Raw genomic sequence first — 16,713 nt, 5'->3', positions numbered from 1 at the left:
GCAGAGACCACACGCGGCAGACAGGGGAGTGTAGAGAACCCTGCATCAGCACAGTGGGGCTTGGTGGGGGGAGATTCAGCTGTAATGTCCTAGTTATTCATCCTGGCTCTTACTGGGTTGGACATTAGGTTTACTCCCGTGTGAGTGGCTCAGCCCAAGCCATTCGGGTTTTTCCAACAAAGTGGCATCATGTTCTCCAGGTACTAATGTCATGCAATGCAGCTGGGGAGAGGGGTGCCATTGTGAGAGTGGGATGCTTTGTGCACTGAGCTGGTGCTGTGGCTCCCTGGTGGGCAGGTAACACCTCTAGTGCCATCACCTTTGGTGAACAGGAAAAGCCGGTCACACGGGTAATCCCTGACATTCCTGGGAAACCCATCACTGCTCCCTGCAGAGGAGGGAAGTGAAGGAGTGTGCGCCTGTAACAAGGACGGAGCAGCCAGACCCTCCAGTCACGTATGGCAGCCCCTCATTGCCCAGCTGGGGAGCCAGACGCCCAGACAGCAGAAGTGACCACTTCGTGGTCCTCTAGTGAATCAGATAGAAAAATCCAGTAGGATGAGGAATACTTGTCCCTGAAGAAATGATCTCTACCTGTCTGCTCTCATGTCTCCTCCCTGGGACTCGTGGCTGTCCCAATTAGCAGAAGCAGCTGGTGGCACTTGCAGGCTGTCTTGCTTAAGTACGAGATGGAGTCACCATATCCGGTGGCTCTGCTGCAGGATTCGCCCAAGTCTGCTTTATATTCTGCCTGCGGGGTGCTCCCCCCATCAGGGCACGGGGGGCTGGAGGGACCTGCTTTCTGGGGGCGCTGGCATCCTGGGTGAACTGGTCCGAAGTAACACGGTGGGTTTCTAGAGGCCTAATTCTGCCCCCTCGATCTCCCGCCATGCTTCCTGAGGTTTTCTTGCTCAGGGAAGCTTGTTGGCCCAGTTTTAACCCACTCTGCTCCCTGAGTTCCAGATCCCGTGTTGGACCGAAACCCCACTCCGCATATGGCCTGTTATAACTCATGCCTCACCTCGTGGTCCTCTGACTCTTGTCCTAGATTTCCTGGCCTTCCTGCGTGTGGACCAGCCACTCCCCTGGCCCCTGAGGTTCAGGCAGAAGCTCCACCTTAGCTATTCAGGCACTGCCTCAGGCCTATGGGCCGTGGTCATTCACTTACACACACACACTTGCTCACTCGGCGCTCACACATGCACACACACACTCTTACACACACCCATGCACTCATGCACCCACCATGCATCCACTTACACAACCACTCACTCATACACACCCACTCACACACATGGGGACTCCTAGTCACATACACAAATGCATGCATGCTCCCATACTCACACACACACTACACACACCCACTCACACACACCCACTCACACATATACATGCACACATGCCCTCACACTCATGCACGCACTACTCACACACCCATTCACCTACCCACTCACACATGTGAGCACTCCTATTCACACATACACATGCATGCATGCCCTCACACTCATGCACGAACCACTCATGCACTCACACACACCCCCACTCCCATATGCAAACACTCGTACTCACACTCACACATGCATGCAGCCCTCACACTCATGCTTGCACTACTCACTTACGTACCCACTCATTCACATACTCTTACTCACATACTCCCTCACACTCACATCTACCCATTCAGTCTTCGGAGCTGGGCCCTGAGCAGATCTGGGGGAAAGGGGATACAAAAATCAACCTGCCATGGTCCTTGCCCTCCAGGGCCTTCCAGTCAGGGCTGATTCTGTCCACACCCATGCTTCAGTTCTAGCAGGATCTGGTGTTAGGTGTGAGCTCTGGTCTGGCCAGAAAGCAGGTGAGACAGCCTCTGCATTTTGGGCACAGAACTTTGAGGAGTATCCAGACGCCCCTATTCACTGGGGGCAAACCAGTCCCCTTGGGATAAGGGCCAGGTCATAATAGGAGTCCAGGGCAAGCCAGATGTGCCCCATAGGGCAGGAGTGATCTTTCTTTCTTCCTGGAGACCAGGGACAAGAGAAGAAGACATTAACCCTGAAGACCTGATACTTTTGCTTGTTGACAAAGATGACCATGACTCAGCCCATAGGAGGCACTCATGGCTCAGGGAGTGCCAGCTCATCCCAACCAAGCGAGGAAGTGCCTCTCTGGGACTGCCATTTCTCCATTCCCTACCTGCCCAACTCTTACCCATGCTTCAAGGCCCTCTCAAATATACCTTCTCTGTGAAGCTTATTCTCACACCCTAGGTAGAATTAATCTCATCCTTTTCTGTGCTTTCCTGGCACTTTTGAAAATAATACCTTTGTTGTAATTCTTTGTCTTGTATAACAACTGAGCTTGCTTGCAGATATGTCCTTCTACCATGCTCCTTGAGGCCAAACCTGTCTTTTTCATCTCCGTGTTCCTAGGGCCTAGCTCAAGCCTGGCACAGAGCGGGTGCGCAGTGAAGGATGTGGCCTATAACATCCAGTAACAATCTGTTACTGCCAGCAATGTGTTAGCTTTCCCTTCACGTACGCTCCCCGGGGCTCCGCTGTAGCTGGTAGCTACCCTGGCCACCTTTGTACTCACTGCCCAGGGCCTCCTACTTGCTCTCTCCACTGAGTTGCTAACGGCCCCTGCTCCCCTGCAGGCCATTGCTACATGCCCTTCGGGCTGGAGGGCCATGTGTCCAGCTCCAGTGGCCTAGCGATATCCTTACTGAGCAGCGATATGTTTACCCAGCCTCTGTAACCCACATGCGCTGTTCCCAGTTGCCCTCTGTGTGAACCTGGCACAGTATTTTAGTGTGTCCTATAGAATAATATTGAGAGAACGAACAAATCAGTGGCAGAACCTTCTGAGATTTGCCTAATTGCAACTCAAATTGTTCCCATATTGGAAATTACATGGCTAAGATGCCTTTTGGGGAACTGAATATTAGGAGCCCAGGAAGGTCAGCCAACAATGAGTTGCTGTTTTTGTTTTTTTTTTCCCTCCATGAACTCTTACTGAGACATTTTCCTGCAGTGAGACATGTATAGGTTGACTCAAAACAGATTTCACAATCGCTTTATCCAATTTTAGACGACTTAATTCGGCAATTCATGTAACCCTCTTTAATCAGCCTCATGTCCAGGGGCAGTCGTGGTCTCGGCACTTTGGCGTAGACGTCACTGAGGGCAGCACACCTCTGTGCAGAGGCCATGGTCATCCCTGCTGTGGCTCTGGGAACTTGGGTCGTGTATAGGCATCTTAGGAACCAGGGTCACTGCGAGGACCCCAGGAAAGCAGAAGACCTATAGTCTTGTTTCTGGGCATGCAAAAAATAAAAATAAAAAAACCCTCTAAAACACCCCTACGCTGGGTTATGTCTGGGGACAGTGGAAGCGAGTGTGATTTCTGTGTTAAGATCATTCCAGTTTTGACACTGTTGTGGAATGTGGAGGTCTTAGGAGTTTTGACTCTGACATTACCTAAAAATATATTGGCAATGTGCCTGGCTCAGAGTCCTTCGGGGAAAAGTAATTTCCTTTCCTTCCTCTCTTTATGGCACTCTGGAAACATATCCCTGGAGTTAGCTGCAGAAGTACATCCAGTTGATGGCATTCATATTGTCACCCCGCAGGACTTGAGGACATTGCAAGGTCTCTGCCAGGGAGATGGCTAGCACTTACGCTTTGCAGAGCCCTTCGTTGTTGATCCACACCCGTCCTGTGCAGGGAAGAATGCCTGCATCTTACAGATGGGGCAGCTGGGGCTTGCTGCACTCAAGTGATGTGCCCAAGGTTGTCTAGGGAGTCGATGGCAGAGCCAGGGTAGAAGAACCAGTCTCCTGCTCCTGATCCCAGACTTGCTTTGTTTTGGTTTTTCTTAGGGATCGAATCTGCCTCTTGTTGCTTTGGTAACATATTGTTGAGCATTTGAGCCCGTGCTTGCTCTGAAGGGTGAAGCATGAATGCTGGGCGAGTGGCATGATCCGTGCATGATCAATGCACAGATCATGCCCCTGAGCTCAGACACCTCGTTCTTAGGTGTTTCTGCAGGTACCCAGAATGTGGCTGTTTATTTGTTCTCTGCCCAAAGCCATGCAAGCTCTCGTTTCTCTGGCTCTGGGCAACCCTGGTTATAGACCAGATGTGTGCAGGGCCTTGGTGGGGAGAAAGAAGGACCCCTGTGTGCCAGGAATTGTTCCAGGTGCTTCGCATATATCATTTTATTTAGAGAGTGGCAGAGTCAGTGCTGAGAGTCTTCAGAGAAAAGGGAAATCAGTGCTGCCTGGATTGAGGGAGTGTGTGTTGTGTGGTATGTGTGTGTGTCTACTGTGTGCATTGGTGAGTGTTTATGTATAGTATTGTGTGCAGAATGTGGAGTTTGTGGTGTGTGGGTAATATGTGCATGGTGCATATGTTATGTGTGTGAGGTACGCATGGGCTGTGTGTGTATAGTGTGCATGTGTATATGGTGTACATATCTGTAGTGTGTTCATACATGTGTCTGGAGGGCAGTGGTCAGGAAAGGCTGGTGGGCACAGCTGTGTCATGCCCTGAAGGCGGCCACTTTAGATGGGGAGGGGAGCATGCCCTCAGGGTGGTGGGTGGGAAGGAAGAAAAGCATGAGGGGAGAGGGTGGGCAGAGAAGGCAGATGACGGGGCCACAGTCAGGTTGGCACTCATGAGGCTCTTTGGGAGACCAGGGCAGAGAGGCACGCTGCTGCTGTCCAGATGCAGCCTTATCCAGGCCCTTGGCTCCCCCACCCCCTGCCTTTTTTTTTTTTTTTTTTTTTTTTTTACAAATAGTTTATTGTCACGTTGGTTTCCATATAACACCCAGTGCTCATCCCCTACAAGTGCCCTTTTAGCACTTGGAGGTGGCCTTCAAGCTGGGGAATAATGGGACGAGAGAACTGTGAAGGCTCCTCACCTCTAGGGGCGCTGTGAGGCTCTGGCTCAGGGAGCTGGGCAGATGCCCTCAAAGTCTTGCTCTGCTCCCGCCCCTGCCCCAGTGTCCAACCAGGCGCTGGAAACTCCCAAATTCGTGTTTTCTGAAGTCAAAACCAACACAGTTGCCTCCTTAGCATCTGCTCTTGGAAGTCCCATGGCAGAGAACTGATACTCTCTCTCAAGCCTGTCCCACTTCATTAGCCTCCATAAATGATCCCTCCAACTGCCCAGTTTACTGCAGCTGGAAGCCAAGGCACTATCCTAACCACTCATCACCGGTTCTGTGGGTTCTGTCTTCAAATCTGATTCAAATGTCCCCGTCTCTGTAAAATGGCCTCTGCTCTGGCCTAGCTGCCTGGCTCTCTCTTGAACTTCTCTGCAATTTGCCATATCTTTGATGCCAATCCACAGCCCCATCCGACTTGCAGTCCCCAGGCAGCAAGACTGATTTTTATCAAAACAAAGCAGATCGTGGGGCTTGGCTGTGTGCCTGTGTACGGCTCCTGGTTGGCTTTCTTGTCAGGACACACGTGATCCTTTTTGCAGCCTCCAAGACCTCTTGTGGTCTTGCCTGCTTCCTCTTCACCCTCCTCCCTACTCTCTCCCCTCGACTCACCATACTTCCCTCTGAGCCTTGGTGCTCCGCTGGCTTCCAGGCCTTTATTCGAGGTCTAGACCACTCTTTATTCCACACCAACCCTGCTTCTCTTTCCATATCAGGGTAAGAAGCATTTCTGCAGAGGGTGCTTCTGTAACCCACAGTCTTCTCTCACAGAAGCCTGTTCTTTTCCTTGGAGGTCTTCCTCATTCTTGCTTTGTAATCCTTAGTTTGACAGCTGTCGGCCCCACTAGCCTGTAAACTTCATGAGGGCAGGGACTGTGTCTGTCTTGCTTACCAGCATGTGTGCAGGGCCTGGCTTAGTGCCTGACGCACGAGGGTATTTGCTGAATGCTAGGTGATGGGATGAGTGGACAGTGCTCTGTTGTGTCTTGGGATCATGTTCTCCTGCTCTCATCTCCTAGGATTTGGTGGGTGGGGCAATGAAGAGCCAAAATGTGTGGTTGGTGTCTCAGGAGACAGTGCTCACAAGTGGCTTGCCCCTGCTCTGCAGTGGGGGCTGGGTCTGTAGCCCACACAGGCCCCCAGAGGCCTCTCTGGTGCCCTGTGATGGAGCCAGCAACCAGGGACTGTCACCCAAATCTGTCCTCCTTGGTAGTCCACTGATTAGATTCTCTGAATGACTCCCCATGTCTCCCAGGGAGAGGCCGAGAGTTTGCTCCCAGTAGCTTATGGAGATGTGGCTCAGCCTGGGCTCACTGGTTTTCAAACAGAAATTCCCATCTTTGGGTCAGGAAAATAAGGCCATCGGAGGCTGATCTGGGACTTCAAAGGGAACACCTATCCTTTTTCTTTCTCCTATAACTGGAGATTCTACCAGTTTCCCAAACTGGTCATGTGAACAAGTAGCAGTAAGAACAATAATCTGAATTTACCTCCTTCTTCCTCTGTCATTTTATAGGGTCTTGACTCCTTTGCAGAGTTTCTACCAAATATTTGTGTATTCCCCAGTGTGTCTGTTGTGTGCTCATAAGCATGTCTGGCTGCTACCCTGTGCCTCTACTTCTAGCAACTCCTGCCCCCCTATCTGAGTGTCCCTCTCACTCTGTGCCCTGGCATCTGCCTGAGTATGGCTTCTGACTGCTACCATCCTCTGGGTCACCACCAACCACTGATGGTCACTCCTGCTGCCCTGGCCTCTCTCATCAGGCTGTGTAGGGGACATCACAGTGCAAAAAGAGAGTGCTAGTCTGAGTCCCTTTTGGCTACCAGCTCGTATCAAAAAATTTAAAGACTATAGACATGAATCCATAGGACTAGACAGGGGAGGCACAGAACCATTCAGAAACCTTTGCTAACATATGAAAATCTTATATACAGGTCTACATTATAGAGTTTGCCTTAGGATGAATTCTTTCCGTGAAGACAGTTTGGTTCTTTACGCAGTTAGATTTCTGGGAATTTTGCCCTGTGCGTGTCTGGATCCCAAACAGGCCTGAACTGTTCACCACTATATATAGCTTGAGCTGTTCACCCTGCTATTCACCACTGTGGTATGGGAGGAACTGAGCTCAGGATTCCTGGGGCGCTGAAGGTAATATCCATGCTACAGGCTGAGAAATTGGCCCCTGCCTCCCTGCTGTCTGGGGGAAGACACCATGTAGATGAGGCAAATATTGTTTTTTTTTTTGTAAATCTCTTTGTGCTTGGCTTATGTTCCTGGAACTGACCTGACCAATGGGAGTCTATGATCCTTGTTGTTTTTTTTTTTTTCCCTTTGCAAATAGACGTTTTGCATTTTTGCATGTTCTGTCATCTTCTGACTTACCTCTAGGATTTCTCACCTGGACATAATATGCAAGAAAATAAAACATTCCAAAATCCAGGTCGGAATGTCCCCTGGGAAGCTGTAGAATTTCAAGGAGACGTCATGGATTTTTGTCTTAAGTAGATTACAACCTGAGAGCCCTCCAAGTTATCTCTGGAACTGGAGCTATAAACATCTCTGAACAAGACATTCAGCTCAGCATCTGTAGGGGAGCCCAAGATTGGAGTAATGATTGGCAGAAATCTTTGGAGCTGGTAGGAGCTTGGGGATCTGGCTCCCCCCAGTCAAACAGGGCGCCTGGATTCTATAGTTGATTCAAGGGCAGCTGGTTTGGCACTGATAAGGTCTATGGTCATGCCTGAGGATGAATCACCTGCTGCAGCTGGCACAGTGTTCCCAAGTCCCTTCCACTGGCTGGAGGCACCTTTGGTTGGCGTGCTTTCATTGGCAAAGCTGATGCACATGGAATGTTTCCTTCAGAGTTAAAGGCTGTTATCTTGCTAGGAGAGAGCCAAGAGTTTCCTTTGGGTTTTCAACCCATGAGGGAGAGTTCTTCAAGGCATTAATCCCATGCTGTTGAAATCATACTGGGCTGGGGCTAATAATTTGGTTCAACATGCATGGGACTTCCTCCTCTGTGCCAGATACCAAGTAAGGTGATGGGGAAACAGAGATTGGTTCAGATATGATTCCTGCCCTCAATGCTGTCTTAGAAGACTACACAGAGAAGTGGTGCAGAAAAATCATTCTGGCAGCATAGTAGACAGTGTCTATCCACTTTTTTGGGACATAAACCTTTGAGATTCTAATGGAAGTCGTGTGGATCCACTTGTAAAAATAGATAAACACATGCCTCCCCTACTGTGTTTTATGTGTCAGCATAGGGTATCCCTTAAGTTAGAACCTTAGTTTAAAAAATTCATCCAAGAGAATAGGTTGAGGGGGTAGCTAGGGAGACATCTGTCTGTAGGCCTTTGTATTATTCCAGGCAAGGGAGAGACTGATCCGTGAAGATGACGGCACTGGGATGGGGAGAATAAAAGTAGAATTCACGGGATCTGAGGATGCTGATGGTGAAGAAGAGGTGAAGAAGGAAGACTCTGAAGGTTATCATCTGGATGGACAGTGGCGCCATCAACATGGAAGACACCCAAATTTCCCTCCCCCATTGGGTGACTGGGAGAGGGGACGTAGTAACAGACAGTCCGGTTGGTTGGGGCAAGGATAAGAGCAGAGGACCTTGGGAGCCATGGAAGGGGGTCAGGTGTAGGATACCTTTGTCTCCAGCCTAGTTGCACTGGCCTGGGCAGGGGTGGCCATGGCCCCACTGGAGCATGGCTTTATCTCTGATATGTAGGCTATCCTTGGGCAGCGCCAAGCACCTCGCCTAGTTTGGTGTCAGGAAAGAGACTTGTCAACAACATCATGCTGTGGTCATATTTTCACCTGGAGTTGAGTGTTAGGTTTTGTTCATGGAACTATAGGTTGTTGGGGTATATAGAATCAACTGGTGAACTTTTCTAACTTACTATGCTTAGGCCACCTAAGATCTGATGGTTGATATTGTCTTGGAATACAGTCAGGCATGTATAGAACTATAAAATGTTCATGAGTTGGTTCTGATGTATGCTCTAAGAACCACCGGTTTAGACCACCTTCTCTTTTTATAACTGAAGAAATGGGAGTTTAGGAGGAACAAGGTTTTGGTCCAGATCCTCAGTAGATGGTAGAGCTTGGCCCAGCATTTCTACATCCTGAACCAATAGTGTCCTCATCCCTAAGTGCTTCTTCAGGGCTTAGGCCATGGTTCCAGGCTCTATCAACCAGATTTAAACACCAGATAATTTTGAAGACAGTTTTCAAACCTGCTTTTAAGTCTTCCCTGGAAGGTTTAGGGGATATGTGTCTTCCATCCCAAGTGGTTGTGAAGGGAAACAGTATATAGATGTTCTCCATGAGGTCCACACCAGGAAGTAGAGGCTGAGTTGGCTCTTTTTTTGGCCTCTAGTGGATACTTGGGTCCCATCATGGGTCTTGGCCATGTATTCTACCCTGACAACATCACTGGAGCCTGTCTGTTCTGTTTTGGATCCAGGCAGCCTAGGTTCCCAGAAGGATCAACCTCCAGAGTGACATTTTCTTCCTGCTTTTGGATTAGCTTGGTCACAAAATTGGGACTGCCAGTGTGAGACAGGGGTGGCCTGGGCAGGGCTGGGGCTTGGAGGAGGTAGGCTCCTCTGGGGCTTGGAGGAGGGGGCTACCAGAGATAGGAATGTTGGCTTGTGGGTGAGGTTATTTGGTACATATACATGTACATATGCCTGTGAGCATAGCCTCATGCTTTGGTGAGTCCTCTTACAGGATTTTCTAAGTTGATCCAGTGTCTCATGTCCTGGGCCACCCACCTGGCCCTCAAGGGCAGACTGATGCACCTGCTCTTTCATCAGGGGTCTGAAATGCTCAGTGTTGGACCCTCAGTGACATTTGCAGATCATGTTTACCCCTTCCTTAACTTTCCTGTAACCCCTGTAAGGGATGGAAGAAGTTAATGATGTAATTGTATAAATGGCATGATTATATAGAAACACCCTGAAGAGGCATCTCTTCATAGGAAAAGGGGTGTCTCAACATGGGAAGAGCAAAACTACTCTGAGGAATAGGATTCTGGATAGTAGAAGAGGGTGTTTCAGACAATGTGAACCTCAGAAGCTTTTCTTGAAGAGTTATGAGTGAATTTGGACTAGAGCAGAGCCATGCCTGTAGAATTCCTTGTTCTGAGTGGATTTGGACAGCTGTGATTAGTATCTGGTTACAGACTGCTGGACCAGTTGAAAGGCAGGCTGGGCAGGTAAGGCAGAAAGGGTTGTGCTTTCAAAACTGAACTCAGAGAAATGACAGATGGACTTAGCATTTTGTCCAATAATTATATCAGTCCTGATAGAGTGAAGGGACCAGACTGTTTTAGCATAGCCAGACAGATGGATCGGCACAAAGACAGGGTAGAGCGGACGTGGGCCTGCATGGATGCCGAAGGGATACAGGTGGCCAGAGGTGGCAGAGAAACAGCAGAATGAAAGCAGAGGATCACGCTGGGGCAGACACAGAGATGGGGCCTCTGCCCTGCCTGATCTTGGCTTTTACTTGTGTCTTGGGTATGTGTGGGGGGTGTGGAATTCATGATTCATGTCAGAGCCACCTGGGCATTGCAGCATGTTCTTGCTGACTTAACACTTAAAGTTTTAGTTAGAGGTCCAAGACATGTAGTCATTTATAATCTTTTTGAGATAAGAGTTTGAACGAGACCCAGTGCAAGGCTTGAGTGGACCATGAGCCATATGAGCCATGTAGTCAGACAGAGTTGAGCTGGCTGCCCCAATCCACATCTTCATGTAGTGTGCACTCTGTTCTCAAAGCACTGTGATTCTGAGAAGTATGAAAGTGTGTGTGCGTGTGTGTGTGTGTGTGAGAGAGAGAGAGAGAGGGAGAGAGGGAGAGAGATCATTTACATAGTATTCTAATGGAATGGTCCCTGCTAGAATTGTGCAGTACAAAACTTGCACAGCTGAACGTATCCACTCTGACTAGGCAAAAAAAATAGAATTTTGGGAAAACTTAAAGAGTAGATTGTTGAGCTTAGTACTGACTCAGATCTGTGATGTGAAAAAGTCTATCATATACTTTATCTGGGCAAATGGAAAAGATATTTGAGAGGCTCTTGCAAATAATTCTCCAACTAGCGTGCAAATCTGTCCCTCAACAAGTGAGAGATAGAACTTCAGTGAAAAGTCAAAAAGGCTGTTAACCAGGCTATGAAGAGAGGGCATAGAAAATATGAACCATCCTCAGAAATGTAACAAGAGAAAGCCAGGAGCTTGTTCAAACATGTATGCATTTGTGGATTGCTAAAAATTTTGAGGAATAGGGACGCCTGGGTGGCTCAGTTGGTTAGGCATCCGACTTCAGCTCAGGTCATGATCTCACGGCTTGTGGGTTCGAGCCCCGCATCGGGCTCTGTGCTGACAGCTAGCTCAGAGCCTGCAGCCTATTTAGGATTCTGTGTCTCCCCCTCTCTCTGACCTTCCCCTGCTCTCTCTCTTTCAGAAATAAATAAAAAACATTAAAAAATTAAAAAAAATTTGATGAATATATTTTAATGTTATAAAGTCCTGCTATCTATGATATGTACAGATGTGTGTGCATATGAATGAATTCACTTAGTCTCAAATTATATATACTGGATTCTCATGTGCATTCGTTACATGCTGACTTTAGAAATTAATTCTAATTTTAAGATTTAGGTCTTCTTTAATTTCTTTTAGCAGTGATTTGTAGTTTTCTGTGTACAAGTCTTTACCTCCACCTCCCTTAATTGAATTAATACCAGAGATTTTATTCTTTTGGATGCTATCATAAATGGAATTGTTTTCTTAATTTTCTTTTGGATTGTTCATTGCTAGTGTACTGAAACACAACTGATTTTTACATGTTGATCTTGTACCCTCCAATTTTACCAAATTTGTTTATTAGCTCAGGAGCATTTTTTTTTTTTTTGTAAATCTTTGGGATTTTCTATATCTAACATCATGTCATTTGTGATTAAAGATAGTTTTAATTTTTCTATTCCAGTTCAAATGCTTTTTATTTTCCTTGCCTAATTGCTCTAGATAGAACTTCCAGTAGAATACAAACACAACATGTTATGTCTCATAGGATGCATTAAAGGCAGTGCCCAGAGGGAAATTTATAGCAGCCTACATTTGAAAAAAAAGATCTCAGGGGGCACCTGGGTGGCTAAGTTGGTTAAGTGTCTGACTTCAGCTCAGGTCATGATCTCACGGTTCGTGGGTTCGAGCTCTGCATCAGGCTCTGTGCTAACAGCTGGCTCAGAGCCTGGACCCTGTCTTTGGATTCTGTATCTCCCCCTCTCTCTGACCCTCCCCTGCTCACGCTGTCTCTCTCTCTCTCTCTCAAAAATAAATAAAACATTAAAAAAAAAAGATGCCAGACAAACAACCTAACTTTATACCTCAAGGAACTAGAAAAATCTGACCAAACTAAAACCAAACCTATTAGAAGAAAGGAATAATGATGATTAGAGCAGATATAAAATAAAGTCAATGAAAGTAAAAGTTGAGTCTTTGAAAATACCAACAAAATTGACAGACCTTAGCTAGATTGATGAAAAAAAGAGAAGATGCAAATAAAATCAGAAATGGAAGTGAGGACGTTACTATCAACCTTAGCAAAATAAAAAGGGTTATGAGAGAATCCAGTGAACTATTGTATGTCAACAAACTAGAAGAAATGGACAAGTTTCTAGAAACACACAAATTACAAGTTTCTAGAAATGGACTTTTAAAAAGTTAGAAAATTTGAACAGACCTATATAATAAGTAGAGATTGAATCAATAGTCAAAAAACATTCAAAAAAGAAAATTCCAGGACCAGATGGCTTCACTGGTGAATTCTACCAAACATTTAAAGTGGAATTAACACCAATTCTTCTCAAAGTTTTCCAAAAGTAGAAGAGGAGGGAACATTTCCTAACTCATAACCCAGGCTATGATTACCCTAATACCAATGCTAGCTAAGGACATTACAAGAAAAGAAAATTACAGAAAAATATCCCTTATGAATATAGATGCAAAAATTCTTAACAAAATACTGTGAACAGAACACAGTAGCATATTAAAAGGATTATACACCATGACCAAGTAGGGTGTATCCTAGGAATGCAAGAGTTGTTCAACTTAAGAAAACCAATTAGGGGCGCCTGGGTGGCTCAGCCTGTTAAGTGTCCAACTTTGGCAGGTCATGATCTCATGGTTTGTGGGTTCAAGCCCCATGTCAGGCTTTGTGCTGACAGCACAGGGCCTGAAGCCTGCTTTGAATTCTATGTCTGTCTCTCTCTGTCCCTCCCCTGCTCACAGACACTCTCTCTCTCAAAAAATAAATAAAACATTAAAAAAAAAGATCAATTAGTGTGATAAACCACATTAAGGGAACAGAGAAACAAACATGGAGACATACCCACTGACACAGAAAAAGCATTTTGCTAAAGGGTTTTTCAATGATGAAAAACACTCAGAAAACTAAAAAGAGAGAGGAACTTCTTCGACATGAAAAAGGGCATTTATGAAAAACCCACTGCTAACATCACACTCAATGGCAAAAGACTGAAATCTTTCCCTCTTAGGTCAGTAACAAGACAAGGATTTTTGTCTACTTTTACCACTGCTAGTCAACGTCTTAGCATAACCTGCTGGCCATTTGCATGTTTCTTTGTAAAAATGTCTCTTCTGGTCCTTTGCCCATTCTTTTTTTTTTTTTTTACAAATAGTTTATTGTCAAATTAGTTTCCACATAACACCCAGTGCTCATCCCCACAAGTGCCCTCCTCCATGCCCATCCCCCCTACCCCCCACATCCATCAGTCCTCAGTTTTTGTCAGCATTCCAGAGTCTCTCATGGTTTGCCTCTCTCCCTTTCCCCCACCATTTCCCTTCTCCTTCTCCCCCTTGTTCCTCCGTCAAGTTCCTCCTAATCCTCCTATACGTGCAAACATATGATATTTGTCCTTCTCTGCCTGACTTAGTTCGCTCAGCATAACACCCTCAAGGTCCATCCATGTTGCTACACATGGCCAGATTTCATTGTTTCTCATTGTCATGTAGTATTCCATGGTATAGATAAACCACATCTTCTTGATCCATTCGTCCGATGATGGACACTTAGTCTCTTTCCATGTTTTAGCTATTGTGGAGAGTCCTTTGCCCATTCTTTAACTGGTTTGGTTTTTCTGCTGTTGAATTGTAAGAGTTCCTTATGTATTTTGGATATTGACCTCCAATTAGAAAAATGGTTTGCAAACATTTTCTCATTCCAGAAGGTGCCTTTACATTTTTCCGAGTGTTTTCTTTGCTGTGCAGAAATTTCCTAGTTTGATGTGGCCCCACTTATTTATTTATTTATTTATTTAAATATTTTTATTTATTTCTAGGAAAGAGAGAGAGAGAGAGAGAGAGACATTGTGAGCAGGGGAGGGTCAGAGAGAGGGGGAAACATAGACTCCGAAATAGGCTCCAGGCTCTGAGCTGGCAGTCAGCACAGAGCCCGACGCGAGGCTCGAACCCACGAACCATGAGATCATGACCTAAGCAAAAGTCAGACGCTTAACCAACTAAGCCACCCAGGCGCCCCAGCCCACTTGTTTATTTTTGCTTTTGTTGCCTGTGCTTTTGGTGTTAGAGCCAAAATAAACCACTGCCAAGACGTGTCATGGAGATCGTCTCCTGCATTTTCTTCTGGTTTTATGGCTGCAGGTCTTGAGTCTTTAATCCATTTTGAGTTCGTTTTATGTGTATGGTGTAAGGTAAGGATTCTTAAATACCATTTTAAAGTTGCCTTTTCTTGATTCAGTGTTTGCCTGATTGCTATAAAGCTTTGATTATTTTCCAGAGTTCTGACAAAGTTGGTTCTAACAATTTTTCAATGTTTCTTGTCATTTGGAGCCAGTTACTGTCATTTTCCTGATATCACTCACCACTTTCTTTATGAGGCTGTTCTGAACCCAACTAGAGAAAATTTCAACCTTCTGGTCCCCTAGTGGTCTCTCCTGATATTTTTCTAAGGGTTCCCACTTTGCCTTATAAAGAGATTAAATTCTTATTATCCATAATATAATGTTAATGACTTTACATGTAGATCTTATTCTCTTTTTAGAGCCTTTTATTGAAGATATCAGAGAATGTTGGCCAGTTAAATCGACTCATCCCTATTCCTGGACCTTGATCTTCCCTGGACACCTGGCAGTGTCTGGCTCTGCCCCAGTACTTTCCTGGACACAGTTTTCTTGCAGTGATATAGGACTTGGGGAAGGAACCCTTTAATCTTGCATTGTAGGTGGAGGCAAGACAGAGGCTCAGGGGAGCCTTGGGATGCTTTCCTGTCCCTCTCACTGCCCTCTTCTGTTTCTCTCTGTAGAGTCTTCTTTGCAAAGAGTGTTTGACTCAGAGAATGGGGTGGGCCTGAGGCCCTCTACTTCCACAGTGATCCCAACAGCACTTACGCTGGCTTGGTGTCTGTGCCAGTACGTTTGTTTAATGAACACAAAGCATAATGACTTTAATTAGGTTTTAGTGTAAATAATGAACACAATTACACAGTGGCCCTTTTGTCAACCCTTGTGGAATTTATGATTGTTTGAAAAGTCGACACCCACTTCTAGCCACTCCCGTCCTTACTTCTTGGTCAACCCAGCATCCCCATTAATCAATGGCCCTGGCTTCTGATGCCAAAGGGGAAAGTATGAGCTGGCTTTTCCCAACTCTTCTTCACCTCCATGTCCATCTGGGGCTCTAGCCTCAGCTTGGATGCCCAACCCTGAGGGACTGTGTTTTGAGAAAACACTGGGCAGGGGTGACTAGAGGGCTAGCGAGTTTGGAAGTGGTGGCTTATGTATTAGAAGGAAGGACAGAGAGTTCTGGCCTCTCATCCAGAGTTCAGTTCCACCATGTACTGAGCATCTATTATAGTCCAGACACTGTGCTGAGCACAAAGGCCCCAAAGCCTAAGGGAGCTCATAGCAAGCCAGGCCAGAACCACCCCAAGAAGACCAAGGACAAGCCAGAAGCCAACACTTGAGTAAGGCTTGGCATGGGCCAGTATGTCCGTCGGACAGGCCTCAACAGAGCCCACAGCCGGCTGGTAGTGGATGCGAAGCAGGCCTTGTGGGGTGAGCCACTTCAACTCCAGAGCACTGAGGAGGAGCTGAAGAAAGTTGGGTTACCAAGTATTCTCCGTACTCTAGAGGCTAAGAAGTTTGTAAAGCTCTCTTACCTCCTAATGTGGCTCTCATTTCTCTCTTGTCAGCCTCTGATTTGCCAGCCTAGCATCTTTGACTTCAGAGCAGTCCATTCTCCCTCCATCTTCCCATGGACTGGGTTCCCACACACCTTAGAGATACTGGGAATGGGCTCACTGCCCCCTTTCTTTGGCCAAGCACAGTGTAGATTTCCCTTTCCAGTTGTAATGGAGGCTTCCTGAGGGCAGGGACCTCTGTTTTTGCCTGGGCTTCTCAGGCATTGAGCAATAATGACCAAGTTCCCTCCTCCTTGAGCATAGCCTTTGCTGTCCCCACGAGAGAGCCACCCACTTCCTGAGCCCCTAGTGGCAGTGCCCAAAGCAACCAGAGACACCCAGCTTTTCTGGCCCAGGCCTCTTTCTGTTTATGCAATTGAGGGCCTGGTTTCCCACTCCTAACATGTTCTCTTTTTTTGGGAGGAAGGACGTGTTCTGATGAGCTCCTTGTCCCCACGTGTGTGGGGCTGGCTGGGCTCAGACTCCCTGGCATGGCCATTCTCAGCCGAACTGGGCTTTGGAGGGGC

The sequence above is a fragment of the Crocuta crocuta genome, unplaced genomic scaffold (assembly GCF_008692635.1).
Source record: "Crocuta crocuta isolate KB4526 unplaced genomic scaffold, BGI_CrCroc_1.0 scaffold129, whole genome shotgun sequence".
Classification (NCBI taxonomy): domain Eukaryota; kingdom Metazoa; phylum Chordata; class Mammalia; order Carnivora; family Hyaenidae; genus Crocuta; species Crocuta crocuta.
This window is presented reverse-complemented; position numbering follows the sequence as displayed.